We start from the raw sequence: 26,389 nt of genomic DNA, 5'->3' as shown, positions 1-26,389 counted from the left end.
TTCTGCATTGTTTCATCTTCTTTATCAAGCTGTCTTTTTTGAGCCCTGTCCTTGTAGGTTCTGCAGTCTTCAGTATAAAGCTTATTGGAAGCATGTTTCCATGTAGGAAGGTTTCCAGAGGTGAAAAATTTGAAATGATGCAATCACTCCTTTCCCCTTGTATGAAGGGGAATGAAGGGCTCCATTATTTCCCTTGCTACCTTTGTTTGGCTTGGAAAGAACATTTGGAGAAAGACAGATACAATGGAGTAGGCAATTTTTCTGGCGTTCATGTCTAGCCACTTTGTGCTTCAGGCCCTGTCTGCTTCAGGGGTGCTTGTACAGCATGCTGCAGGTTCCTGTCAGAACAGTTGCCAGATGACCTGGAGAGGAAGAGATGCCAGGGTCTCCTTCTCTGTACAGAAGAAAGTTGCATTGAGGGAGTGCTAACTTAGAGCAAGTTACAGACAGAGGTGTCCTCCTCATCAGGAGTACTAGCCAAAGGCACTTAAAGCCAAGAATGAAATGATGCAGAATTCACTCAGGATTTCCATGGCTCTGTCAATTAAACAGTTGCGTACAAGAACCTAACAGAGTGATGGCACTGAAGGTTTTCCCATGAGGCATTCTACTTGGATGACTTGCATTAAGGAGCCATCTCCATAGTGTCAGGAAGGAAGAATTTTGCTTGACATAGCTACCTAGGCCCTTGATACAAGTGTGTCTCTGGTTAGGCAGTAGAAGGCATAGTGCTGTATGTGGAGAATAGGAGGAAAGTTGTGTTCTTGTCCGTAAGAGGTGTTGAGAGCTAATCTCCCTTTTGCTCTTGTTCACAGTTTGTGTAGAACTTTTAGGGATCACTTCTTTGTGTGTTTCCCCATGGTATTTCAGCTCCCAGCTCTGTGCCTACTCTCAGTTTGCATCTGTGTAGTGGGAAACTGTTGGCTCCACTATATGCATCAGAAAAAGTTAGAATAAATCACTTCAGACTGACAAAGGTTATTTGAAAATGGGGAGGGACAACAACAACCTTCTCACCCAAACCTCCAAAACATGTCATTTAAAATTGTTTTCAGAAGATGAGCAAGGGAGCAGTGATTAACTGCAGTTCCTGCTGTCTTCCTGTCTAGCTCATACAGCAAGAGGAGTAGGATGAGATGTGTGGGGAGCTTGTGTCAACAGTGCTAGTCACTGCCCTGTGGTATTGAGGAGTAGAAAGAATCTTGGGCTAAAAACTGAGCACATATGTGTGCTGCTGGTGTGCCCATGTGAGGAATGGGCTGTTATCTTGCAACAAATTAAGTTAAAGTACATGGAGGATGCTGTTTCAGAATACCTTACAGTATTTTGCTCTACTTAATATTTTAAGGTTTTTACACTTTGGCCTGTGTTAGCATAAAAATAAGTACAAGACTATCAGACTTTCCCCACAGGACAAAAATTCCATTTTCCAGCCACCACTAATTATTTCCATTCTGCTGTCTGGAAAGGATCTGGAGACAATTTAGGAAGCCAATTTAAAACTGACTTGGGAAAAAAATCATTTACCCTCCTGAGCCTCCTTAGATGTGCAGCCAGTGGCATGTGATCAATAGGAAATCTCGTGCTCAATGATTCTGATGCTCACAGAAGGACCTTGAGACCATGAAATTCAGCCTGAGAACTGCTTACCAGGATGTGTGATTTTTGTAGATGTGGTGGACTGAGCAGCTCACTTGTTGAAGAACTTTGTGTGGTGGGGAAGTGACAAAGAGCCATTAAAAGTAGGCAGAGGATGGCTGTGCTCTTGGAAATGCCTTGTCATGAGGCACATGGCCAGCCATTCCCTGCTTACTTCTGTGGGAGCTCAGTGACTGTTGCAGCTTCTGAGCCCAGCAGTGGTATCACCAGCCTGCAGTCCTGAGGGTGCCTGTGGGCAGCATCTGTAGCTCCAGCAGCAGAGGGAGGGAGGCAGCAGAAGTGCGTGTGCACATCTGGTACCCAAGTACCGCTCCTCCCAGAGCTGTGTCCCATCCTTGCTCTGTGGATAGACACAGATTTTTCTTCAGCTTTTCTTGCATACCAGGTCTACATACATCATCCTGAATGTCTCTTTAATCCTATTAGGGCTGTGTTCAGCTGGGGTTTGGATTTGTCACTAATGAGCACTTGAGGTTAGTAATTTTCAATTACGCTTTTCTAGCTCTCAATTAAAAAGGTGGTTGACGTTTTATATGGAGAAGTTAAAAAACTTATTTTTCACTTAGACTGGCTACAAATTACAAAATCAAGACTCATGGGTGTACAAAATGAGCATTCTTGAGAAATGCTGTAAAAAGTGCTCTTCATGGTTAACATTTAGAATTGTAAGGTTTTTTTAATGTGCTTTATGCTATGTTGGCAAATTGAAAAAATATTGGATCCTTATATGGAGAACCAGCAATTTCCCACAGCCCCGCTTTTACAGTGCTGAATGCATTTCATTTTGTGTGTGATTTTCCCCATTTGCCAGCTGACTACATCATACAGTTTTTTTGGCATATTCTTTCTGTCTTATGACCATCAGCAGATATTTTGAGTAGCATATTATAAAGCCACAGATCCTTTTTGCTGCCTTGTATTTTTCCTGTTGCCACTGGGAATGGAAAAGATTTTATTAATTTTGTGGCGTCAGATGAGGCTTCGGCAGAGCCTCTGTGCCTGACCCCAGCGCCCGGTGCTGGTTTCCCTCCCCGTTGGCAGTGGAGGGACGTGCCTGATGGTCTCCAGTGTGTTCTTTAAAAGTAGCACAAGATCGTTCTGGAGAGGTATGAGGAAAACGATTGACACTTGTAAACGGTTCAAGATGCTCTGTAAATCCTTCAGGATGATCTAAGTGTCAAAGAGATGGAGCTGAATTTGAGATGTGCTGCTGAAGTGGAGAATAACTGGAGCAAGGAGAGGATGGGACCAGGCAGAGGTCTGGTAGCAGTGCTTGCAGAGACATGGAATATTCTTGCACAGCAAACTTGTGTTTTCTGGAAACATAGACTGACCACCAGAAACTGAATTACAGAAATCAGGGAGGGTGTAACACGGCTGGTTGCTGCAGTTTGTTGTTGGGCTCCATGAGGATTTTTGCCCTCAGGTCTGGGCATTGCAGCAGTAGGAAGGAATATAGTGTGTCTAAAATATCAGGCACTTCACAGCAGTCTAAAAATTTGTGGTGTTTAGGAAATTGTGTTTGTTTTGGGCAGCATTTGTAACGGGAGTAACAACTGATTGCGTACTGGAGGCTGGTTCAAGTGATGTAAAGTAAGATGTGAATGTGGATTAGTTTAGCTTAGTGGGTGTGGGGGGAGAGAGCTAACGTGCTAATCGTCATCCCCGAAAGCTATAACTCTTGTGTGTAAGGGGCTGTTACTTAAAACACTCTGAGGAATTATGAATGGCAAAAACTGAAAGGAGTAAGCTTAAGTAGGAAGTGTAATCTGAATAAAAAGACCATCTTTACAGTCAGACCTCATAAATAGTAGAACATTTCTTTGGGGAAAGGATGGGTGCCCTGTCCCTCGAGTTTAAATTTTGACTAGGCAGGAGATCAGAATATGCATTGCTGGGAGGCAACTCTTCACTGACAGGATCAGGATTGGCCTCAGTATTTGGCCATCAGCAATGTTATTATTGTGAAATGTTTCCTGGAATAATACACGGGGGGTTGGTGTAATGAAACAGTTTAGTTTTTGTTGATATATTTCTAAAAGTGAAAATATCTGAGATAAATTGTCACTGTCAAATCTCTGAGCCAACATTTTTATTAGAGAACATGTCCTGCAAGATGTCCCCGTGCACAATTATCTCTGTAGGAGAGGGTGCCACCCAAGGTGATACTGATAGATCATTCACTTAAATGACTGTGTGTTCAGAGCTAAGAACGTGTGAAAAGGGTGGGGTTTTGTTGCTGCTTTCAAGTTTGACTTGAAAATCATAAAAAAAAGTGTCCAGATTATTTAAAATACTTACATTTGTTACTACTTTTTCCCCACCACAAAATCATAATACTAGATTTTTCCAGTGTCTGAGCTGTGCTTGACCAATAAACCCATTTATACGTTTTGTTTCTTTTATAAAAATTTACTTCAGTTTGGAACAGTGCTTTATTTTCTCTGGCCCACATACTTACGGTTGGGGTTTTTTTTATTTTGTGCAGTATTTGGCATTTCAGTGGGACTTGTGTGTTATTGGGAGGACGCTCTCCCAAATAAAACTTGTTTGTTAAATACTTCAAGCCGCTATGTGGAGTTAACTGGTTTTGGATCTCAGGATGAGAGCTTGACATTAACTTTTTGTTCACTTGTATTCTCTATATCCTCTTGAGATAGGAAGTTCTTATTGTCCTCAGACAAAGACCTTTTCATGGGGAACTTTTATGTTTTGCTGGTTTTGCTTTCATCCTTATGAATTTGTTCGTAGAATTGTTGTAGTTGAGGTTGTTTGTAGAAACTGAATCTATAATACATTGTTTGCCATATTTCACTTGGAATTACGGTACAGAGATTATTCATAATTATTCATTATTCATAGGATTCATTATTGGCATTTTATAATAAGTGTGTATATTATTTTATTTAGTCTTGTATGTATTACTGATATATACACTTTTAAATATATAAATTATATATATATAATTTTGTAGGAAAAAGATAGTAGTGATTAAATGGTGTCTTCAAAAGTTTATGGAGAAGCCATGTCTGTAAAGATACACTAAAGTTCTCTCTACTGTATCTTATCCTGGTTCCTGCCGTGCTTTCTGAACTAGTTTTGGATCAGGAGCCGTAATCTCTGAAGCTTTAAGCACTAAACCCTGAAAAGCTCCAAGTTCGTGGTTCAGCCATGTGAGGTCTTTGCTATCACATGGATAATAAACATTCCCTTTTGCATTCCCTGAATAAAAAGTGAATCAACTAGAAGCATGTTTGTACTAAGCCACATCAGAGTTATCCTCTGAATTAAGGCTATATAATAGGTCCTTTAAAACTAAATTTGTACAAAAGGGTCTGAACTTTTTGTTGTTAGTCCAGATATAATTTGACAGCTCCAGTTTTATCACTATTAAATTTAGTTTTATTTTATCTGAATGAATTGGAGTGTGGTTAATTTGTATGCAGCTTTATATACCACTAAAATCTTTCATATGGAATTTAGATTAGATAAGGTTCCAGGAAATGAGAGTCTTAGATGTGAATGACTGTAAACAGACTTTAAAGAGTTATACTGTAAGGATTAAATAACGTTTAGAGTTAATTCTCCTGATTTTTTTTTTTTTTCTGTTGCAGAACACAGCAAAGAGTGTAATTCAAGTTCTAAATTCGGATGCATATCATTATGATAATTTGCTGACTCATAGTATTTCATGGGCTATGCTACTTTACATGGTAGTGCAATGGATGGTGATGTGCAAAAAAAGTCAGCAAAGCAAGAATGTCTGAGTAATAGAAGCCTACGTTTTTGATAGCAATTACTTGGTCCATGGTGCCTTTTAGCACATCATTCTATGTTTTCTTGCCTCGGGGATATCACAAGATGGCTGAATATGGATAATCTAGGAAGACTGGCAAGCTAAAGCTATCATCTGATTTTTCAGAAATCTCTGTGGCTAAAATAATCAAATCAAACTTTCCCACGTCTTCTTGTTGAATATCAAGAAAATAGTGAACTGTTTTCCCACTGTTCCTACCTGCATTTGATATGTGTATGTGCAGTGTGTGTGGAAACTTCCCCTCTGTGCCTCTCCTATTAGTCACTGACTTCTATGGTAGAGTACTTCTCCAGAGTAGTTAATGAACTTTGGGGTTTTTATTTTTTTATGTTTTGTTTTGTTTTTTAATAACTTAATTAGATTAATTCTTTTTTTTTCACTTTCACCATTGCCAACAAGATTTTAGGATTTTTTTCTCTCCCTGGTAATCCCGTCAGTTTTGAGAGGTTTTCTAAAGACCTTTGAGGACTTGTTCTGAATCTCCTGTCTTTCATGCCCTGTTGGTACATCATTCCTTAGGGGGGAAAAAAAACCCAAACCTATCCAGAGGTTTCATCGTGCAGTTTATCAGGCGATTAAAATAACTAATAATGTGTAAAAAACAGAGAAGGGGGGTGTGGTAGGGGCTGGGATGTGGGACTAAGTGCAAAACAAAGTAAGTTTCACTGCCAGGATGGATACATCTTTTGCAGATACTCTGACTTGCTTTGAGGGGAAGTAGCCTTCCTCTGGGCTCACATTCTGATGCAGAGCTCATAAAAATCCATGGAAGTCTTTTCATCAGTCTCCTAATGAGTAATGACTGCAATCTGCTTGTAGGCACAGCTAGGTACACGCTGCTTATGTTCCTGGTGCTGTTAAGTAGAGGTTATGGGACAGTCAGAGCTGAGATGACAATTCTCAGCAGCAGTAGCAGCAGTCCTGTGCCGATATCCTGGTGCTTCCACCGCTCATCAGCCCAGGGACTGCCAGGAGGAGTGTGAGTGTGGTTGTGTGAGCCTGCAGGGTTTCACCCAGCCCTCAACCCCTTCTCTGGCTGCTCATGCCATCAGTGATATGATTAGTCAGGGCTGGAAGGCACGGGTTGACTGGTGAAGTATAAAAGAAATTTAGGAATCAAATGGGGTGGGACCTCCTCACATTTACATTAATTTCTGCACTGCTGTGTTATAAATACCAAGTGTTTAAAAGGAATTAAGTAGTTAAGTTCAAAATCCTTTATGTACCTAGCAGTGTCTAGATGGTTTATAGCAGCAAGTAAGCAAAAGGTTTACCTACAAAATTGATTTATATGTTCATTTATGTTCTTGAATATTGAGAACAGGGAGGGAATTAGCAGTGTTGCATGAGCTACACTAGCACATTTTTCACCTTATATGGAGAATTGCCTACCACTTATCAAGCGGGGTTAGATGTGCTGTTATTGTCACATTCCTTAAAGTTGGAAGAAATCTTGTTTCTCTGGCTAAAGATCCAACTCATAAGCTTATGATTTTGTTGTCTGAATACTGCTTTTTCATCCAGGAATTGTTGGGATGGGCAGTGCTTCTTGAGAAAAATAGCAGCGTGCACATTTTCGCTGCTGTGTTGTGGAGTTCATTCCTCAGCTCGGGTGGAGAAACTTAGATGCTTGCAGGGGAAAATATGTTTCTGTTTGGGGTCATCTGGAGCTCCTCCTGGCTGGCTTCTCTGGTCCTGAAGAGCACAACAGGACGGAAGGTCCCGGGAAATGAAGGAAAAGACCTGCAAATCGTGTACACGTGGTATTTAACGGGGTAGACCTCAGTTTTGTCGTTTCTTTATCCCTGTTAAAGTGGCTGGTGTTTGAAACACGGACTTGTTGAAAGGATTGTGACTGACAGCTGTTGGCTGTCAAGTCATTGATCTCCTGGTGATTTGAGTGATTTGAGATGGAATAAGTGGAAATATGAAAGTGGAGACAAATTGCTTGTTTAGTTATTGATAATCCTGAACCACAGAAGCCTGACAAAAGACTGAATACTTGTAAGGTTAAGAAGGTTACAATTATCAAATTTCCTTCTGTGATAATGTGCCATTGATGGTTGCATTCACTGAAATATTTGCATTTGAAAAGTGGGAGAGCAGGTCCGGCTTAGTGTAAATTCTTCAAATAAAAGGACTTGTTTCTATTTGAAATATTTCTGGGGTTATGGCATTCACTAGGGCAGTAAGTCTCACCTCCTGCTACTTCTTCGTTTTTTATGTACCTAGACTATTACTATTATTATTACTATTAGTGCTCTGCCACTCTTGTGACTTGAGTTTGTGTTGTGATTGCAGAGATTTTTCGATGGTACAGCCTGGGAAATAAAATACTTCAAAAGGTAGTAATTAGGTGCAGTGGTTAGAAAACCTGGCTTAAAATTGCTGTTGCTGATTTCACTTTCATGCAGATCCAGAAGAGTTAACTGGAAAATGATACTCAGGTTTTTCTTTCTCCATAAAGGCAGTGTTGGCTGTATTTTTTTGAATAATAAGACGTAAGGAAGAATTCATGAGCCTAGTAACATTTGAAGCCAACAGAAACAAAAGGGTAGTTTATATGGCTAAATACTTCGAAAAACCAACATTTGAAACATTTAGCCAAATGTTTGCATTGAAGTATCCATGCAATTTTGAAAGGGTAGAGCAAAAGATACGGATTTTTATTTTCTGTTTTCCTGTTGGTGGTTTTACCATTCTTCCCCTTTTATGGCTCACCAGAATAGTACCAGATTTCTTATCATGTATGGATATAAAAGAACTTAAACTACATATATTTATTTTTAGGACTCCACCCTTGGGCTTTGGATTTTGTGAACAGCTATTTCAGTAAATTTACATCTATATGTGGAAACTGGCAAATTGAATACTGTGCAAATCCACATTTTAAAAAAAGCAACTGCTATTATAGAAGCTAAATGATATCATAAGAAAGCCAAGTAAAAAAAGATTGCATTTTTGTTTGCTACTAAAGGAATGACCAATGCTTCCTGCTGGCTTTTGCACCCTGCAATTGGAGACTCTGGTGTGCAAATGGTTTAAATAATGCTGGGGTTTGTGTCTGGTTGGCGCTGTATAATGCTGGGGCTGAGGTGACTTAAATATAGAGTGTGGGCCAAGCTCAAAGCCCTTTCTCGGGCAGAACACCCATTGAAATCACATTTAAGTGTCGTCAGTGAAAGCCTTGCCAAACAAATCATTATGGATTTGACCCCAAAGTTATTACTACTAAATTTCATATGTAAGCCTTTCATTATAGTGTTTTTTAAGAATGGAGTACTTGAATGAATCCTGGAATTCATTATAACTAAGTTTTTAACAGGGCATCAGCCTCTTAAATTACATTTTCATTACTAAAATCAGTTTCTTCCTCTTTTTTTTTTTCGCCTTTTTTTGTTGCTCAGAAAGAAGTACAAGAGGCTCAGACTTTTTTTGCCTCAGGCAAGCAACCTACTGAGGTGCCTAAATTAGGAGCCTAGTCTTCCAGCCTCTCCATATGCACAGTGAAGAGGGTTATATCCAGAGGGGATTTTGATCAATGCCATCTTTTGGGTGTGACTCTATTATGCCTAGGGGTGGTGTAGGGTGCACTGATTTAGGAACCCAGAGGGATGTGGTTGGTTGGCAAAGGACCTCTATGATTTATGATGTGAGTTGTATATAATTTGTTTCAAAATTCCTTTTTAGGAGTTAGCAGGTCAATTTTATTGTCTGTCTTTGCTCCATGGATGATGGGGATTGGCAATAGAGCTGTGTCCTTTAGTTCAGAAAATCTCACATTGTGATGGGATCTTTTTGAGGTCCTAAGTCTCTCTTGCTCTCACGTGTGTTCTGTCTCTGGCCTTGGTTCCCTTCTGAAGGCTGCAGGTTTCATCCAGATCTCATGAAGTGTTTTGTGAGTCACAATGTGGGCTGATGGATTATGTGACCAGATGTCTGCAGTGCCTGGCTGCTTGTAGCAGGACTGGCTGAACCAGGTGGTCCCTTCCTGGCCTCAGGATCCCAAGAGAGGGATTTTCAGCACAGAATCTGGATGTTTCATACTTTACACAGCTAAAACTGCAGTAATCCAGCCTTCCCCTGTTTAAAATACTGAAGGAACAACAACAGAAAGGGCAGACCATTAGGGTTTTAAAGCTGTTTTAATGTCTTTTCGCTTCCAACTGCATTACACAGTATTAGATATAAAAGATGGTCTATAGAGGTAGCAGGAGCACCCTTAAGCATGCCTCCCATATTCTCATATTTTCACCTGTGTTTACTTTTGGCCAGCCTTCAGTCATTCAGACACAAAATTTCCAGAGTGTTTTTTCTGCTTCAGGCAGAAACCTCTTGGAAAGATTTTCACCAGAAGAACTCCAACTGTTTTTAAAAGAATGCATTACAGAAATTTAGACAGATTTGTCAGCTTTATTTAGCCAGTCATTCCTTCAAAGCATTGTTATACCTTCAGGGAGTAGAGGGGGGAGTCAGGGTGCTTTTTTCACCCTGATGGTAATCAATACAGATCTACCAACCTGCCAGAGTTGGTGAAAATTGTTATCTGCACGTGCTCACAAGAGCAGCTTAGAGCTTTGCTGATACAATCACTGAATACTCCCACTTTATAAAATGGGCTTCTGCCTCACCAGCCTCTGTCTGTGCCTGGGGTGATGATGATGATGGGTGGTACTGAACACCCAGCTGGGTAGGTCCTGTGATTCCTGCTGCCTCTGCTTTGTTGGAGGAAATGTTATCTGGGTGTTTAATAGTCTTCCAAATTCATTAAAGCTTTATGCCAAGGCATACTTGAGGCAATAATTGAAAAATTACTACTTTTTTCTAGTCATCATTCATGCAGTTAATTCCAGTAAAGCTGAGAGTAGAATGTATACTTTAGTCCTTATACTACTCTCATGAGTGTTGGGGTTGGGAGGTGTGATGCCCAAAGTTTGGGAGCAAGGTTCAAAAAAGAACTTTTGTCTTCTACATTTTTTTCCTCCCAGGTTGCAGGAGACTCTATAAGATTGTATTGATAATTCTTTGTTAGTCTAAAGGAGCAAGTGTTGGAAATCATGACTTCCATAGAGGGAATGGATCTCTCTGCTTTGTTTAAAACCAGCTAAGAATAAAAATACTACTGGGGAATTTTATGAAGGTTGCATTAAACCAACAAAACCAAGAATCGAATGCATGACATCTTCAAGCTGTTTAAGAAATTAGGATAACACAGGTTGATGTCTTGAGGGTGATGGCAAGACTAAGGTCATGTCTTAGTTATTCTGCAGGGTGGGAATGAAGTTGCTGCTGATATATCAGCATTGCTCCAGCCAGAGTCTAAAGGCTTCATAGAGTTTGGGTTACCTCCTCCCATTTTCTTGTTCTTTCGTGTTTATAAGGACATTGAGAACTCTTGCTTCTCCCTATCTCAAGCCCTTTTAAATTATTCATCTTGCCCAGAAAACACAAAATAATCCTCCTAGTGAGAAGTGCTTTAGGTCTTTGCCTTCTCAGTCATGATCCCCAAGAGGCACTAGGAGCTTGTCTGAAAGGGAAAATTTATATTTGCTCAAGTAAGGTGGAAAGGAAGAGGGAAGCACCTGCCAGCCTCTAGTGTTGGCTAAGTTAGCAGGCCAAAAAGATCAGGATTGCAGCAAATAGGTAATAGTTTGCAGAGTATAAATAACTAGGTTGTTCTTACGATCTTTCTGCCAATTTTGTGTGCTAATGCTAATAAAGAGCAATATTTTACCACCCTTCCAGTAAGCATTCACATTTCACACCCAAAGGTGCCTGTTGCCATGGATGTCCTTACAGTATTCGTGAGACACAATCCAGCATTTTCAGCCTCTTGAGATTCTTAGGACAGTGTGTAAAGATTGTCCCTTAACACAATGATTGCCCATCTCAAAGCATGCTCCCAACAAAAATGCCACTAATTAAAACTTGTGTGAGTGGAAACATTTTCATCTGTGTCAACTTCAGTCTCTGCTTTGAAGAAAAATGTAAGGGTTGTTAGAACCCTTTTGTGAACTAAAACAATTAAGCAGTTCAAGACCCTGTGTTGTAAAATCTTAGATAAGAGTTAATCAGTGTGACAAATTATAGGTTTGTCTGCCTGTCAGATGGAATTAATTAATTGGGTGACCCAGGGAATTTGGGTACTAAGGTGAGAAGGAAGAGCTCCAGTGTTTCACTTTATGTTTGTCTTGATGTGCCGAATATTTTTCAAATCATTTAAACAAAAGAGACTGAATTTGGGTCTATATTTCAGATTAATACTTTGAAGCCGTTTCCCCCACCATTTCTGTTGCTTTTAATCAATTATGAATGTTGTGATGTAAATGCAGAATTAAAATAGTAGGCTATTTTCTTGTGCATGATGTAAGGTCCAAAAATTTATACCAGATGACTGTTCTGGAAGACGGAAAATAAAATACTTGGGAAAATGTAAGAGAGTATTTTCTGAAGCATATCTTCCTGCATGTGATCTGTAAAATGTAGATATCTAATTTTTAAATATGGTATCTATCACCAAATGTGAGTAATGAACTGTTGATAATGTTGGTAGCTTGACAGAAAATATGAGACTTGCCTTTTTCTATATGCAACTTTATGCTGGTTTTTGTTAGCCTCATGGAGAATTTCACAGAAATTCCCAGCTTTTTTCAGTTTTCAGTTCTTTTGAAAGGTTTCCTTTGGGAGGGGGAGCAGGCTGGTGGAAGGGATGGTGTTTTTTTTGTTTGTAGGTTTTGTTATTTTTTACTTTGGGTTAGTTGGTTTTTTTTTTTTTCTTTTTTCTCTTTTGGCCCTGAACATTACCACATATTGTGTGTCTTTCCTGGGGTGTTCAGCCTGAGCTCTGACAGATAATGCCACTGTTGCTTTAAGCCCATAGTGTTGCTTTATATAGATCTGGCCTGATTTATAGTGTTGCTTTAAATAACAATAAGAGAGTTCATCTCCCTTTCAGAAAAGGTTTATGACTGATCTCTGCTGGGCTAGGAATGTTTATTTTTCTTAAGTTGCCTCACTGCAAAAATGTTTTGAAATTGAGAGTCCCAAGCTGGTGATGGGGTTTATGCATCTGTTGCTTGTGCTTTTTGCAGTTGTAATCCCTTTACCACTAGAAAGATGTGGTTTGTGATGGATCTCACATAGATCAGGTTCAATTCTCAATTTCTCTGTCCTTTCCCTATTGGCCATCCTGTTTTCGAAACTGTATCATTGAAGTGATCTATGGGTGTTGGAAAAACCATCAGAAGCCTCAGTAAGATTTAGTTACTGCTCCTAGTCCTTTGCAATAACACAGGCTTATTTTCTTTTCTCCACAGCTGATGATGAAATAACTTTGAAATCAACAATTTGAGAAAAAACTTTTCCTCTGCCAGGGATAATGGCAGAAGGGGAGGGAATCACAGTGCATTGCTTCTGGATGCTTTTAAAATGGCATGCATCAGCTTTCTTAAAAATGTAAACGTTAAATGCAAATCTTAAAATGCAGCATCAGCTTTCTTGCTTGACTTTTGCTGGAGTCATGTATTGATTATGTATTAAGTCAACAGAGGCCGATTGAAAAATCCTTTCTAAACCTGTACCGGGAGTCTGTGGGGCTGTGTTGTATCCTGCGTGGTAACTTGTGCTTTGAAAGTGAATAAAAAATGCCAAGTATGGGAAGAAGCATGCGTAGACAAAGATGATATGAAGCATATAATTTAGGACACGGAAGGGAAAGCTCTGTTCTTCCCTCTCTGCCTAGCCTGGTTTTCTGGTCTGCCCCATGTCTGCCTTCCTAGTGTCACTTTCTGGTGACCAGGAGAAGGATTAGGCTGCTCCTAATGCTGAGTCACCAACTCTACCTGCTACTTTTTGGGAGACCTTCCCGAAGAAAGGGAGAGCAGCAGGAGAATTATTTGCTTGAAATCACCTGGGGCTTTTGTCACTCAACCATTTTGTAAGGAAATGGTGTCTACCTTGGTCACAGGGCAGTGGGCAAGGAGACGGTCATGATATGGGAATGATTTCTGTTCAGGTGTAGAGACCAGGAGAGGAATTTCATGGAAAGAGAAAAGTTAGCCAGTCCTTGAGGCTGTTCAGAGCACCTGCAGACAGAATTGTGGCTCCAAGGGCAGATGAAGCATGAGCTTTCCCAGCTCAAGGGTTGCATGAGTTATGGTGCAGAGCTACAGTCAAGAAAGGCTTACCTGCTTTTCAGGGCTAAAAGTCTCATAATCAGGCTGTAGACCAGCTTCTGCTGGGGGAATTTTAGTAAGATCTTAAAAAAGAGTGAGCAAACCTTCAAATAATGTTTTCTCTTTGACTGTCTTCTTAGGTGGGGTGAAACCACTGGCTGTCTGGAAGTATACCTGGTTTCAGCTGTGGTATGCACTTAATGCTGTGCACATTCCTGTCAAGTATCAGTGTCATTCCTACTTCCTTGCCTGAGCCAACTAATTCAAGACTCCAGGTCTTTGGCAGAGCTTTGCAAATGCACATTGAACCTCCAGGCTTGGTGTGCTTATTTTGTAAAATTAAAATAATTAAAAAAAAAAAAGTAGATGACTATGAAATTCAAGACAAGAAAATGTGAGACTTCCAAAGAATAAAGTAAAATAAAAATTATCTCAGAAATTAAAGACTGAAAGCTTGGTGTTTTGTTGTTGTGTTGTAGGGTTTTGCTCTTCCTTTTGAAGTTGAATAAAGAGGAAACCAGTTTGATGCAGAACTAATTAATCTACAGTTCACTCGGGTTGAGCGATCTGTGTTCAGTCACACCTTCTTCAGGTAACTCAAGTGCATTAATCAATGATCATCTTCCTAATTAAACTGCTGAGTAGAGAGAGGATTTAGAGGATGATCATTTGTTTTGTGTAGAATCAGTGTCTTAAGGGAAAGTAGTGTTAACAAGATGTTCCTTTTTCTCGTATGATCAGTCAAAGGCTAGGAAAAAGGTCAGAACTTTTGTTTGTATGTTGCCTCTGAAGTGCAAATCATCAACAAAAATCAGAAAAAATAATCAAGTGCTTTCAGGAATACATTTTGAATATAGCAAGAAAGGTGAGGAAATAAATGCTTTGGATTATCCCAGACATAGATATTTGCTTGGCTCTGCTCTGCAGCTGACAGAGCAGTTAGGGTAAATCCTGAAACTTGGCTTGGGAATGGGAGATTTCCTGAAACAGACTCCCATGCACAGGGAAGTGAAGTCCAGCTTTCCTCGTGCAGACAGCTTCTGCCTTCTGGGCAGAGCAGCATTCTGTGGCATGGCCTTGCCTTTGTGGGCAGGCTGAATGGGTGTGCTCAGTCAATGGTCCCTTCCCAAGAACTGGAGGATTTGCTGCCCCTGAGCAGAGCTGAAGCTCGGTGTGTCACAGGGCAGCCTGGGCTCCCAGGAGCTGATTCTGTGCTGAATGTGTGAATGTCCTCTCTTGTGTCCAGTATGACACATGGTGCATTTAGAGTTGTTCAGTGGGGCTGGAAAAGTTGCAGGATTTTTGTTTGTTTGTTTGTTCTGTGTAAGCAGGAGCAGCTTTCCAGCAGGATCTGTGGACTATCCCCAGATTTCTCTAGGGGAAAGGAGAGGGATGGCTACCCAAGAAAACCATGTGAAGCAAGCTGATGGACTGCTGCAGAAAGCTGCAACAGCTGCCACAAGCTATTCACCAGTGTTTAGTTGAATATAGATGTCACAGATGAAGTTAAAATCTCTCTCTCTGGTGATTGACAAGGCAAGGTCTGGATGTATATCCTGTAGAGTTGTTGGCAGTGCATTTTATAGGAGGGTGCTGTGCTGTACTTGGTTTATCTACCAGTGGCTAACCCTGGGGGGAACCACATGAATAATAAGCGTCACTTCTCTGCTCCCTTCTTGCCAGACCTGTTGAGGTTCAGTAGCAGCTCATACCTTCCTTTTGACACACGTGTACTGCAGCTCAAGGGGATGGAGGTGTCTGTAGAATTTGTCTTCCTGAACTGCTCAGCACCTTGTCATTGTACATTGGCTTTAACCAGGGGCTATAGTTTTTAATGACTGTGCCTGGCAACCCATCAAAAGACCCCAAAAAACCCATCAGTCGGTGTTTGCTCCCTGCTTGTGCAGACGGCACCTGCCCTGAGTTTGTACAGCCCTTCCCAGATCACAGTTGAGGAACTACATCTGCGACTTTAAGTGTTGCTATTGTGTGTATAATGTAATTCACTCTTTGTTTACAGTAGGGCTGGAAGGGCCCATGGTAGCTTTGTACTAAGGACTTTGCTTCAGTGCCATGCCTGCTAGCCATTTGCTGGTGTTTATTTTTGTGTGCCCTCCTGTTCAGCAGGAAAATGAAAATGTGAGTACTAGATGAATGACAAACCAAGGTTGTTACCATAGCACATACTGCCTAATCTGTGCTGTTAAGACTTTCACAGCTATGCCTACCTGTCTGTCCTTAACTAAATGACAGAGCCTAGGGTGTTGTATATGCCATGCTTAGTGTATGGGATTTTTGTCCTTGTTTGTTGGCAGGAGGCAAAAATCTCAGTCTGGGACGTGTGAGGTTTATGTGACTATTACTTTAGTACACCAGTTCTTTCTTTTTTAACTACTACTTTATCTGTTTCTTTTTTTGACACATGAAAGTTTTTATTTTTCACATTGATTCCTTCAGAAGTGCTTTGCCCTTAGTAGAAGTTTAATGGGAATGGTTGGTATTAAAGACATTCTGGGGAAAGGAAAAAGAGAGAAGTGTTGTAAGCTGGCATGAGATGCCCATTTCCTCCTAGCCTGCTAGAAAAAGATACCTGAATGTGTAAAGGACTGTATGTATGGAGCAATATTCTACCCTAGAGATTTTTCTCATGTAAAGCCTTATTATTCAAGATTGTGCAGATCCAGAGAGATGGGTATTGCAGATCTGGCAGGGCATTGCTGGGAAGTTTGTATTCACCACAGCAAACTTCCTTCAATATTTGATGGACTGCTTGTGGGGGAGCATTGTGACCTCCCTGAGAGGTAGCTCACTGGGAGGGCTGGAAGCACTTCAAAAAACTTGGCCCTCTACCCTGGCCAGGAAGTTTTCTCCAAACAGAGCAGGGCATCATCCTTAATAAGTGTTCAAGTAAGACCTGTAATACTTTGCCATAAATCAGTTCTGTTGTATCAAAAGTAGTATACCATCTGCCTGCTGTAAATGTTGTGCTCTTGCTCCAATGCAGGTAGAAATGTTTTAGCTGAACATTTACAAGTCTGTGATGATTGAGTACTGTGAGATCATCCCATCTGTATCAGCTAACAGCTAGCTGCATTCCCCTATAGGTATGGGCTAGCAAAAATCCAGGAGGGTCAGGTTTTCCCATGAGGGCAGAGTATAACACTGCATTGTTGAAATTACATGTAACTCCTGACACAGATCTTACATTTAGCTCTGTACTAGGTGTCTCTCTATGTCTGTCAAACCATTAGTAAAGAAGCCATGTCTATGAAGAGCTGGAAATGTGGTTCCAGCTGGAAAGGAAAATGCTTGAGCAGCGCTCTTCAGTGAGCTGGAACATGGGAAGAAAAAGGGCACTTTTCAGTTCAGGGGTTTTGCAGATGAGAGCAATTGCCCCAGGTTTTGAGTCTTAGCTGCTGATGCTCCGGAACTGAACCCCATGGTGAAGGAAGCCTTGTGTGGCTTTGAGGAGTGGAGCCATGCTGTGCCATTGTGTAGCAAAAGGAAGTGTGACAAAAAATAAAGGTAGGGCACAGTAGCTGTGCTATGAACTTTGGGAAGGACAATATCAGTGACACATGGATCATGGCAGTGTTATCTGAATGCCATAATCATGGCACTTGCAGCCTTGTCTGGCAGCTCTTGACTCTGTGTCTCTTACAGCCATGATTTGGGGGGCTTTGGTGGTCTGAGCTCTAAATGTTCTGTGTAGATAAATACACCTTTCCCCCCCAGCAAAGCCGGTCTGTGTATTTGGAGCTTAACAAGCAAGTTTTTTTGTGTAACAACTAAGAATTTAGTTGCATTTTATTAGTTACATTTTATTACTCACATTTCCTCCTGGGTGTAACTTGCAGCCTGATGCTGCTTTTTACTTTGCTGGCCCACTGTAAATTCGTCCATTTTGTGTGGTGGTTTTGCAGCTTGTATTATTTGCTATTTTGTTTGCATTTAAATGGAACAGCCTTTATTTTCAGTGAAGCCAGTTTAGGACTTTGCTCTAATTCCACTGCCTTTGGAAGCATGAGTATGATAAAATTCTTGTGTTAGTTTTAATTATGTTTTATGTCAGCTTAACCATTGTAGATATCAAGATATTTTTCTGACAAGGTGCTTTGTGCTGTGAAGAAGCTGTTTAAGATCAGCTGTGCCAATTTGAACATCAGAGAAAATATTATAATACAGTCTGACACTTTGCAGAATGAAAATGACAGGCTTTGTGGAGCATGAAGTTCTCCTTGCTAGTTTTTGGGAGCTCAGCTAGTCACTCTGCTTGTTCAGTGCACATACACTGAGGATGGCTGGTGTCTGGTTTAACATTTTCAGGTGACGTGGGTGATGGAGCAGCTGATTGCTCCACATCAGTCTCCTCAAAAGCAGTGGCTGGCTTTTCAAAGTCTGGCTTGGTTGGTGCAAGAGAACTTCCATGGGAGATCTTTGTACCTGATGTGCAGATATTTTGTAGAGGTCCTGGCTGTGATTTGATAGAAGCTTTAAATATGAACACATGGAAACAGGCAATCCTATTATGGTGCAGGCATAGTTTGTGGTTAGGGCCACCAGTGTAGGAAAGGGACTGTGATAGTGCTGGCCTGTTTCAAGCCACCTTTCCTGGCTGAGTGTTTCCTAGATGGAAACCTGGACAGCTTAACACTTGCTTTTCTTGAAGCAGGTGGTTGTAATGTGCTGTATTGCTGGTTTCTATTTTCCATTTGTACATAGAAGTTTTTAGCTGTGAGCAGTCAGTGCAGAATGCATAAATGAGGTATGAATTGAGTGATGTTCCTTAATTTTTTTTTTTTTTTTTTTTTTTTTTTGTTTTTTGCATGAGAGCTGTTGGCTTGTTTGTAGGAGAGGTTAATGATGTAGTTGGCAGGGGTTCAGAACAAACCTTATTTCTATTTTCTGTATCTAGGGATACAAGTGTTAACAAAACAATTTTTGTTTTTCAGATTGCCAGTGCTACGAAAATAGGGACTTCCAGCACGAAGTTCTTCAGCTTGTGAAGCCACAAGGACACCTCAGCCCCTTTCTGTGCTTTCACTCATGATGCAGAGGAAACAAGACATTTAGAGAGCAAATAAGTTATGCAAGGTTTGTTTGGGGTTTTTCGTTGGTTTGTTTATTTCTGAGTGGGTAAATTGAAACATTATAGGCCAAGAGCCAGATAGAACCAGGTTAAAATTTGTTTTAGTCCCTGGGTCTTAATGTTTCATATTGGTTGGGTGTTTTTGAGGCTTTAGAATCAACCAACATAGAGAACATCAGCACAGGGAGAAATGTAGGCTATGTGGACTGTTTCTTTCAAGGCATTAATCCAAATATTAATGCTCGTGACTTCAAAATAGATTGTATTTACAAAACTTCAGTCCAGACAAGTCTCCAAATCTGTAAACAGCAGAGATACAGTTTTCCATACTTAGCAGGGAAAGGGAGGGGTTTAGGCTTTTTTCTGCTTAGCTCACAAGAGCATTATGATGTGGTAAATTAATCAAAAGAGAGGGAATGGATGAGCAGTATCTGGTGTAGAGTGCATTGTTCCAGAATTAGACAGAAAATTATCAGCAAAGAGAGCCCTACTCCTGATATCTCACCTAAAGGAAAAAGGGGCATTGCAGTTTAATTCCAGAGACCATCAGATGTCTCTCTGCTGTAGTTAGAAATGTTGTGAATGGCACAAGAGAGAGAGAGAGAGGTGCTTTGGTTGAGGGTTTGAAAGACCTGCAGCAACTGAGCTTATGATAGGGCAAGTTTCCTCCATCCTTTTTAGTTTTGTCATCGGAGATAATTGCTTAGAGTTGTTATAGAGATTTTAAAAGACTTAATCATGATGTTTTGTAAACAGGTGATGAGAGTGTTTATTCAACTTTTCATTATTTTTAATTGCTTCAGCATTGTTTGCTGCTACTAACAGAAGAAACTTGACATTGTTGTCAATACCACGGTATCTACTACACCATGTATGCTACTAGTTATCACAAAATCCAGACTTGGTTTGGACTGTGTAGCAGGAATCCACTGCACAACCCTGGCAAAGCTGCCTTTTAGGAAGTTAAGGCCTATGGGCAGTTTGGACATCACAGGGAAGGAAAATGGTTAGACCCCAACACATCCTGTTCATTCCCATTCCCCAGGAGTTTGTCCAATGCGATGACATCCACTGGCAAGGGATGCAGTTCCAGAGGGATTCGGTCTCATTCCATGCTAGGACAGAATTGCTTTTCTTTCCTGACAAAATATTTTGGGGCAAAATTGTGCTGAACAGACAAGGGGAATTTGTTGCAAAGTTACAGGGTTTTTCTCTCCTTGATGGACACATACCAGGCAGGTGCTTATTAGACCTGATTGTTATATATTCAAACACTTAAAAATTAATTCCTGTGTGCTCAGTTTTCTTTATAACCCACTCATCTCTTTTAAAATCAGTACATAATGGAGCATTGCTACATTTTGTAACAACTTAGAGTTTTGTCACAAGCAAGGGATTTAGGGCACTGCTGCCACAGAATTAAATATGCACAAACTCTGCATATGCTGTTGTTTGGCTAATGGAGTATTTGGCCCATTCTTCTCTAAAACAGGCTATTTTTAATACTAGCATATACATTCAGGATGTATTATAAAATTAAAATTCATTTGGGGTGTGGTCAGGGTTCTGCTGAGCCTGATTACAACAGGTCTAGAGGGTCTTCTGAGTTCTGGAGTTTCCCTTCTCAAAAAGGTAAATAAGACAAAGAACTCAAAAATAGTCAACTTCTAATTGATTTTGATAAAAGGACAGCTGTGAAACTGTGCCATTGGTTGATACAGTTAGACTTACAATTCCAATGTGTTGTGCCATTCTTTATTGCCATAGGTTAAAAGCATCACAGAGATTTTATGCACTACAGCACTCATAAAAGTCCTAATTTGCTGTATTAGTCAATCTGTTGGGGGCTTGTTGGGTTTTTTTGGGGTGTTTTTTTGTTTGTTTGTTTGGTTTTCTTTGACCTGTGTCGATAAAAGGAAGTATTGAACTTTATTCTAAAATTTAATGACACTGCTGTCTGTTGGGGTGTCTGTTCTCACCTCACAACCATTGGTGCTTTTTGCCATGTTTCAGTGCTTTGGGAGGGATGCTGTGTTCATTCCCTTGCAAGTTCTTAACCTTTTTAGCAGTCAGTATGTTTTGTTTCATTTTGCTCACATGCAGCTCTCCAAAAAGCAGTGACAACCCAGCGTGAGCTTGTCAGGGGCAGAAGGTGAATTTGTGAACCACGTGAAGGCATGAAGGAGAAAATGATGGCATACAGATTCCTAATGATAAACACACCGAAAGCATCCTAAAATTATAAAGCAGTGTGATGCATTAAAGCTCTAATTTGCATTTTGGCTAAGGCGTAGCTGCGTTTTTGGACTATCCCTTTAATTTGGTTCTTTTAATTACCTGCTGATGAGTTCCTGTGGTGGAAGCAGCAGGAACTGTGCCTGCAGCAGTTTCCTGGCATAGTGGTTTCTATCAGACAGAGCAATGGGATTCCTAAGGTTACTTTGAAATCTGGGATCTCCTGCTGTAAACCAGCAGACTGACACGAACAGGAATCTAATTAAAAAGTCAGAGATATTGAATAAAGCTCACAAATGCCATCTGTTCAGCTTTTCAACCTGAAATTACTCTATGAATTGCAGTAACAAGTTTGATTGTTCCTGCATTTTGTAGCTGAATTTTGTTACAGCAGCCACCCATACAGGCAGAGTTGTGCAGGCTCTGTTAGTGTCAGTAACTGCTTGGACCTCCTGAAGTATTCCAGCAAAGTATGTTTGGGTGATAGTGCTGGATTAAAGCTTAATCTCATGAGGAAGGCGTTGATACCCTGCAAAGGCCTTGCGCTGATTTCCTAGCCCAGAGAATGCCTGGAAAGGGGCAGCACCCCATCTGTAGATTTTGCAACAAATTGTTCCCTGGTTAATGTAATTAAAGCAAGGCCTGGTATTTTTTATTTATTTATTTCCCTCCTCTGCAAATGAAAGTGTTGCTCGTGTGGTTGGTTGAAGGAGAAAATGCCAAACAAGTTTGTGGAGTGAGGAGGGATAAACTCCACCAAGTTTGTGATAGAATGATCAGGAAGCAAATCACAAAGACCCATCAGTGTTTTGATGAAAACTATGAGATGGAGTAATCTTACAACTCTTTCAGCAACATGTAATGTTGGTGCTAACAGTGTGCATTCAGCCTTCATCCAAAAATGAAATAGGGACATTGTAGAAAGAAACTGTGGCTATTTGGGCAAGCCCCTGTGTGTGTGACATACAAGAGGAAATGTTTCTAAACCAGTCTGAGGAAGCAGAAGAAAACTTTTGTGTACCAATGGAAGTCTTGTGGCTTGCTGTTAAGCTCTGTATCCAGGAAACAATTTCTTATTGACAGACATAAGTAATGGATAATTTAGTAAGAAACTTAGTAATTTACTAAGAAACTGATTTCCTAAGAAAATCATTCTGGTGTATGCATTTTTTGCATTATCTCATAGGAAATATATAAGGCCCTAAAGTCTCCCAGGTGTGATAATATTACTGTCTCCAAAGCTTGCTCTCTGTAGTTACTGTCTACCCTTATTTCTAGTTGTACGTTGCTTTCCCTGTTCTCCTGGTGTTCTCTGTCACAACCATGGCCTACACATGCCAATGCACATCCACAGCTGGTCTACACCATCAGCAAGGACCACCAGCCTTACTAAAGATGACACTAAGAATTTAGGCATGCCTGACAAAGTTTAAGGATGCTAACCTCCATCCACAGGGCAGCTCTCCCTGTTCTGTGTGTTCAGTTTGACACCTCTGTGAGCTGGCACCTCTGACAGAGTGCTGGGATGAAAGGACCAAAGTGTCACCTTGTCCCTGTGGAGCTGTTGGGACTGTGGTCCATGGACCACAGTACCTTGGGAGGGGGAACACTACTTCCCAGGGGATCACACAGGGTGCTGACCTGTGACCCTGCTGGCATGGTTAGCAGTGTGTCTGCTCTCACTCTGCAGCTGTGAGATGTAGCTCATCCATCATTCTGGAGAGCCCATCCTCCCCTCTGTAACACAAGGTGACAGGGGCAAGGTGTGTGTTGGTAGTGCAGCTGATATACAGAGAGAGTTACCCCAGGGTTTTCCTGGCACCCCTGTATGGCCAGGGTGCCTTGTGTGTGAGCACAGGAGCAGAAGGAGTATTTGTGCTTATATTTCTCTGAGAGGCATTTTACTGAGGTCACTGTTAGTCTGGATAGGTGCTTGCTCTCCCATCTGAGCCTTAGCTCTGTCATCAACAATCTGTGGACATCTTTGCTCGGTGCTCTCACAGCTGCTGCTCTTTGTCTGCTCAGAGATGTGCATCCCTGATTGAGGATGGACTCTCATTTGTGCTCCAGCATTCCTGTGTCCTGGGAGATCTTACAGTGTGACCTATTGGTGTATTGTCTTCTGCCCTGATATATCAGAGAGGTCTCTTTTTTTTTCTTAAAATGATGAACATCAAATATTCCCTGCAATCACTAGCTGAATTTGCATATAGAGTAGTCTCTTAAAAACTGTTATACTTTCATATTGGAGAATGACATTTTAAAATCATTGACTGTGTAATACAGGATAGTATTAAACAGGATAGCAAAATGATCTTGGAAACTGGAGATCCAGGAAAGAAAATCATGGTTAGTGGATACTGAGAATCTTCACTTCAAAACTGAGTCAGTATTTCTTCTTAGCATGCTCGTGCCTTGCAAAGCTTAGATGTCTTATAAGAACATTGTGGACAGTATTAAAAAGACATTTACATGGGATTTCATTGCTCTAGAGGATAACAATGAAGAAAAGATTGCCTCTTTGTATTTGCTGTTGCAAGCAAGCTTGGTGCTTAATCCAGTGCAAATGTTACACGCATTTATGTGAACTGAAATTTTAATTACGGTTCTGCCTGCCTGTTGTTGGTATGGAAAAATAATTATTGATTGAATTGAATTGAACAGGTGTACCAAATTTGCAGTTTTTATAAACCCAGTTTTAAATACTTTTTATTTTTCAGAAAGAAAAATATAATGCATAATAATTCACTAGTACTGGAGTTCACTGCAATTCCCTGTAGTGATGCTACTCTGGTAGATATTCCTATACAGTGCTGCAGAAGTTGGGTTTCGGGTGGGCTGGGCCAGTAAATGTTGCCTCAACTTATGCATTGAGGCCTTAGGTGAAAGCTCTGCACTTCATCCATGGATACAGCTGCTGTTTAGGTTGCCCAGAGTGGGTAGTTTGTCTATAAATAACAGTTGTCACTGAAGTCCAGTATCTCATAAAAGATATTTGGCCTTTAGGTATGTTTCTCATGTTGGACTTATCGGGCCATTTGATTTCCAGAAGTGCTGTTCCTTTGAAGCCTCCGCAGCATATCTGAAGAGGTGACAATATAGTTGCAAAACACCCTCTGACTTGGGACCGGAGCCAAATGGTGCCACCCACTCTCCTGCAAGATCCCTTGCACACTGATCACTGAGGAACTTACCTCAAACCTTAAAAAAACCCAACTAACCAAATAAAAAACCACCAGGGCCACCCCAGTTTTAGGAAGTGCTCTTGGTTGAGTCACTGCAAAACTGACTTTTAATGCTGTGGATCTTTTTCTGCACTATTAAAATGCAACTGGTGCAAGAGCTCCTGTGTTGTGTTTTGCTGGGCATGAAGCAGTAGGAAGGGCAATGTCCAAAGCTTTGTCACAGGGAGTGATAAATCAACTACCCAGGCACTGAACTTTCAGCTTGTTGGCATAGCAGGGGGAGTGGCAGGAATGGCATGGTTGAAGACATCAGAAGTAGTGGTTAAAGCAACCTTATTTATTATTTTAGTGTTCTGTCTCCAAGCCTTTTCTGTTTTCTGAGTTGGCACAATGGGTGAAATTCTGTTGGTGTTAGTGGGAAGTTTGACATCAGCTTTAACAGGACCAAGATTTCACCCACAGTGTTTTAAGGTAGTTTGAGCGTTAATGCAGCGTTTATGTCTTTTACAATTCCTTGATTTGTAGGCAATAGCATAAGTATTAGGTAACTTTTTTCAGTTACCTTAAGAAAATCATATTTATTTTTGCAGTGGGAAGTTTCATGTAATTACAGCAAATTTTGTTCTGATTTTTCTCAAAACTTCCTAACTTCCTTTTTTTTTTTTTTTTGTTTTAGTGGTGTACAGGAAAGGGCGTTTTTACTGGCAGACTAACTAACTTAAGAGAAAAACTAACAGTATCTTGACTTAAGTTATACATTCATAAAACAGGTATTGTTTATGAATAATGAAAACTCTGGAGGAAAACATCTGTCTGAGTAAAAAAAAAGTGTTATGGAATGACATGGATGTTCTCCTGATTGCAGTCTTGAAACAGCTCTGCTAATTCCCTTAGTGGATAAGAAAAAGAATTACAAAAAATAATTACATTTAAAGTCAGTGTAATCTGCTTGTGTAGACCCCTGTGTATTCAAATTAGTGTGGAATAGTTCTGCTCTATTTTCCATAGAAAATAATGTTCTATGGATGCCTCAAAGATTCTTAGCCTATGACACCAATGTCAGATGCTTTTTAATATACTGTAAAGAGATCTGCATATGTGGCTTTCATATATATAATTTTCCATTAAAAGGCTGTATCATTAAGGGTGGATGGGAATAGTAGAATATTGAATAATAATGAAATAGTATGCTGAGATATTTCTTCAGTTTGTGGCTATTTTTAACTGGTAAAATTTACTTGGATGGAAAGCAGTTTTCTATACTGTGCATTCAGTTAAACCCTCATGAGGTATGTCTTAGCATTCCCTTAATAAAATTCATGTTAAAATGTTATTGAGTTCATCTGGTTTCCAGGATGTGGTCTTCTGTTGCACATTGGCAAACCTGACAGAAACACAATTATTTCTTTGCATCTGTTGATATCTTTCTGTAACCTGAATTAATAAGTGCTGTTGAGGACAGGAACTGAATTTTTACTCTATCCATTACCTGACACAGTTGGAGCTCGTGGGAAGGGAACAGATGCTTTTGAGCCTTAGCAGAATAACACATGCTAACAGGATGTTATGTGAATTGTGCTAGGGTTAGTTCATAGAATCAGGGAATGATGCAAATGTTTTGGTTGAAAGAGACCTTTAGAGATCACCCTTAAAACTCTACCCCTCTGCAATGAGCAGGGACATCCTCAACTAGATCAAGTTCCTCAGAGCTCTGTCCGAGGCTGGCCTTGGATGTTACCAGGGATGGGGCATCTGCCGCCTCTCTGGGCAATCCAGTGTTTCACCACCCTCATCATAGGAAATTTCTTCCTATTTCTTCCTATCTAGCCTGAATCTGTCCTTTAGGTCAGAACAAATAGCCCTTGTCCTATCAGTGCAGGACCTGCTGAAGTCTGTTTTCATTTTTCTTATAAGCCTTCTATTATGGAGGAGGAAGAAGAGAAAACTTTGGCATGAGGCTCACTGCAACTTTGCCTCCATATGACCTTCTTTTCCCCAGCCATCACATGATCCTTCACCACTATTAATCTTTAGTTTTCTTGTTTTCACAGCCGTTGCAGGCCTCCCCCATCTGTCCATACCCACCGTAGATGAACCATGGCAGGACTGAGCAGCTAGTACCCAATAAAGCATATTTCCAGGTCACAAATAACCAACTATTCCATACCTTGTTGCCTTGTTCATCCTTTCTCCTCTTGGGGCCCAGAAGCCTGGGAAGAGGGAAGCCTTT

The 26,389-nt window shown here is 40.6% G+C and overlaps 1 protein-coding gene across 4 annotated transcripts in view; it reads left to right on the top strand.

Annotated features, from left to right (window-relative positions):
- TIAM2 (TIAM Rac1 associated GEF 2) overlaps positions 1-26,389 on the top strand; it is a 166,645-nt gene that overhangs the window by 11,504 nt on the left and 128,752 nt on the right. For all 4 annotated transcript variants that reach the window (XM_059841932.1, XM_059841929.1, XM_059841930.1 and 1 more), the window contains exon 2: positions 18,603-18,744. The gene's annotated coding sequence lies outside the window, so the exon portion shown is untranslated. The remainder of the gene's footprint in view (positions 1-18,602; positions 18,745-26,389) is intronic.

The sequence above is a fragment of the Haemorhous mexicanus genome, chromosome 3 (assembly GCF_027477595.1).
Source record: "Haemorhous mexicanus isolate bHaeMex1 chromosome 3, bHaeMex1.pri, whole genome shotgun sequence".
In the NCBI taxonomy this organism is placed as follows: domain Eukaryota; kingdom Metazoa; phylum Chordata; class Aves; order Passeriformes; family Fringillidae; genus Haemorhous; species Haemorhous mexicanus.
The sequence above is the reverse complement of the archived record's forward strand: the minus strand, read 5'-3'. Positions and strand labels throughout refer to the sequence as shown.